Source organism: Engystomops pustulosus, unplaced genomic scaffold, assembly GCF_040894005.1.
Source record: "Engystomops pustulosus unplaced genomic scaffold, aEngPut4.maternal MAT_SCAFFOLD_657, whole genome shotgun sequence".
Classification (NCBI taxonomy): domain Eukaryota; kingdom Metazoa; phylum Chordata; class Amphibia; order Anura; family Leptodactylidae; genus Engystomops; species Engystomops pustulosus.
The window spans coordinates 20,001-23,396 of NW_027285536.1; the positions used below are offsets into that span (position 1 = coordinate 20,001).

The 3,396-nt window shown below is 59.4% G+C and overlaps 1 non-coding gene across 1 annotated transcript in view; it reads right to left on the reverse strand.

Moving 5' to 3' along the window:
• LOC140112236 (5.8S ribosomal RNA) overlaps nucleotides 1–125 on the reverse strand; it is a 154-nt gene extending 29 nt beyond the window's left edge. Inside the window, exon 1 of the ribosomal RNA XR_011852539.1 lies at nucleotides 1–125. This exon is cut by the window's left edge and continues 29 nt beyond it. This is a non-coding gene — a ribosomal RNA (5.8S ribosomal RNA).
• Between the last annotated feature and the right edge of the window lie 3,271 nt (nucleotides 126–3,396).

The following is a 3,396-nucleotide window of genomic DNA, read 5'->3' on the forward strand; positions in this document are numbered from 1 at the left end:
TAACCCGGGGCCGCAAGGTGCGTTCGAAGTGTCGATGATCAATGTGCCCTGCAATTCACATTAATTCTCGTAGCTAGCTACGTTCTTCATCGACGCGCGAGCCGAGTGATCCACCGCTAAGAGTGGCTCGTTTTCACACGCTGGTTTTTACAGACGGCCAGCTCGTCCTCGTCAGATGTACGGCACCGCTACATTCGTGTGCACACGGCCGAAGCCGAGCGGACGTTGTCCAAAGAGCGACGCCTGGGAGAAGAGCCTCCGCGGCACACCGCCTGGGGCGGGTGCGGGAGCCCAGTCCCCTGCGCGCCGCTCGTGGGGGACCGGGGGCCGCCACTGGAACGCAGCTCACCCGGCGGAGGCGCGTCTGGCGACAAGCCCCATCGACCTTCGGCAAAGACCGGCGTGGTCGACCCGACAGCGGGGGAGAGGAGGAAGACAGGCGCTGCACCTGTGGAGAGAGGCAGAGGTCCTCGCGCGCCGAACCCTACCATTCTCCAGGCGCTACGCCGCCTTCCCTCGCCCCCTCATCGAGGACCATCCGCCAGCCACACCGCTCTTCGTTGGGTAACACGGCGCCGCCAGCCGATCTTCACGCGACGTCGGGGAGAGGAGAGTACGGTCTCCCGGGCACCCGCGCGTCGCTTCCTCCGTCGGGCCCCCGTCCTCTGCCATCGCCCAGGGAGTCGCGCTGGTCTGGAGAGAGCGCGAGGGTGCAGGCTTCCGGACGCCCGCCTCCCTCTTCGATCCCTCGACAGGCGACTCGCCACCAGGACGGAGTCAACCCGCGATTGTCTCGGTGCCTTGCCACGCAACCGCCCCTTCTCCTCACCGCGCCCACCGAGACGAAGGCAAGAGGGGAAGCCGGAGTTATTCTCCACTCGACCACCGTACGATCGAGCGGGGATCCGGACGGGGGAGAGCCGGCGTCGACGACCCCGCACTGGGAAGGAGGCGACCGCACCATGGGGGAAGGAGAGGTAGCTAATCTCCCTTCCTCCCAGGGCATCGCTCCGACGGCCCCCTGGCCGGGATCGAAGTGCTCTCGCCCCGCAAGGGCATCAGAGTCGGGCCGGAGAGATTCAGCGGAGGTGGGGAGAAGCAGGGGAAGGACCCGCTGGCTCTGCCGGCGGGAAGGACCGCTGGCTCTGCCGGCTCGCCCACCTCCATCTCTGCCGCTGAGTTGCTCGCTCAACGCTGCTGATGCTGTCGACGTCTCCGCTCGTCGCCGCCAAGCTTCGTGCCCGGACGGGAGAGGGTTTGTCGATGCATTCGACGGTAATGATCCTTCCGCAGGTTCACCTACGGAAACCTTGTTACGACTTTTACCTTCCTCTAGATAGTACAGTTCGGTCGTCTTCTCGGGCAACACCGCAGAGGAGCTCCGAGGAGTCCCCCCGCGGGGCCGATCCGAGGACCTCACTAAACCATCCAATCGGTAGTAGCGACGGGCGGTGTGTACAAAGGGCAGGGACTTAATCAACGCGAGCTAATGACCCGCACTTACTGGGAATTCCCTCGTTGATGGGGAACAATTGCAATCCCCGATCCCTATCACGAACGGGGTTCAGCGGGTTACCCGCGCCTGCCGGCGCAGGGTAGACACACGCTGAGCCGTTCAGTGTAGCGCGCGTGCTGCCCCGGACATCTAAGGGCATCACAGACCTGTTATTGCTCGATCTCGCGTGGCTAAGCGCCACTTGTCCCTCTAAGAAGCTGAACGCGGACCGCGGGGGGTCGCGTAACTATTTAGCATGCGGGAGTCTCGTTCGTTATCGGAATTAACCAGACAAAATCGCTCCACCAACTAAGAACGGCCATGCACCACCACCCACAGAATCGAGAAAGAGCTATCAATCTGTCAATCCTTTCCGTGTCCGGGCCGGGTGAGGTTCCCCGTGTTGAGTCAAATTAAGCCGCAGGCTCCACTCCTGGTGGTGCCCTTCCGTCAATTCCTTTAAGTTTCAGCTTTGCAACACATACTCCCCCGGAACCCAAAGACTTTGGTTTCCCGGAGGCTGCGCAGTGGGTCATGGGAATAACGCCGCCGGATCGCCGGTCGGCATCGTTTATGGTCGGAACTACGACGGTATCTGATCGTCTTCGAACCTCCGACTTTCGTTCTTGATTAATGAAAACATTCTTGGCAAATGCTTTCGCTCTCGGGCGTCTTGCGCCGGTCCAAGAATTTCACCTCTAGCAGCACAGTACGGGTGCCCCCGGCCGTCCCTCTCATCATGGCCCTAGTTCTCAAAACCAACAAAATAGAACCAAGGTCCTGTTCCATTATTCCTAGCTGCATATTCAGGCGAACGGCTGCTTTGAACACTCTAATTTTTTCAAAGTAAACGCTTCGGGCCCCCGGGACACGCAGCGAAGCGCATCCCGGGGGCGCCCGAGAGACAGGGGTCCGGGACTGGCGGTAGGCTCGCCTCTCGGCGACCGCCAGCCCTTCCCCGAAATCCAACTACGAGCTTTTTAACTGCAGCAACTTTAACTTACGCTATTGGAGCTGGAATTACCGCGGCTGCTGGCACCAGACTTGCCCTCCAATGGATCCTGGTTAAAGGATTTAAATTGTACTCATTCCAATTACAAGGCCTCGAAAGAGTCTTGTATTGTTATTTTTCGTCACTACCTCCCGTGTCGGGAGTGGGTAATTTGCGCGCCTGCTGCCTTCCTTGGATGTGGTAGCCGTTTCTCAGGCTCCCTCTCCGGAACCGAACCCTAATTCCCCGTTACCCGTTGTCACCATGGTAGGCGGGTTAGATACCATCGACAGTTGATAGGGCAGAAACCTGAATAGATCGTCGCCGTCACGGAGGACGTGCGATCGGCCCGAGGTCACCTAGAGTCGCCAAGTCTAGGACGGGGCTGGCGCCGCAGCGGGCCCGGAGACCCGCCGCGGACCAGGGCTCCCGGATTGGTTTTAAGTCTGATAAATGCACGCCTTCCTGGAGGGCAGCGCTCTTGGGCACGTATTAGCTCTAGAATTGCCACAGTTATCCGAGTAGCACATCATCAATGCGGAACGATCAAAGGAACCATAACTGATTTAATGAGCCATTCGCAGTTTCACCGTAAAGAATAGTCAGTACTTAGACATGCATGGCTTAATCTTTAAAAACAAGCATATACTACTGGCAGGATCAACCAGGTAGCCGAGCTCTGAGGGGTAGACTCTTGGAGTCAGGCTCCGTGAGCTAATGGGAACGCTCGTTGCTGCTGCTGCTACCGCAGCGCTTCTCCGCCGCCGGAGAAGACCTCGCAGACAACATTGGATGGAGCTTAGGGCAGGGGGGCAAGAAAGATGCTCTCGGTCCCTTCCAAGGACCCGAAAAAGCCTTCCTTCCCCTCCCTCTCGCAGTCGCTGGCTTTCCCCACTCAGTTCAGCCAAGA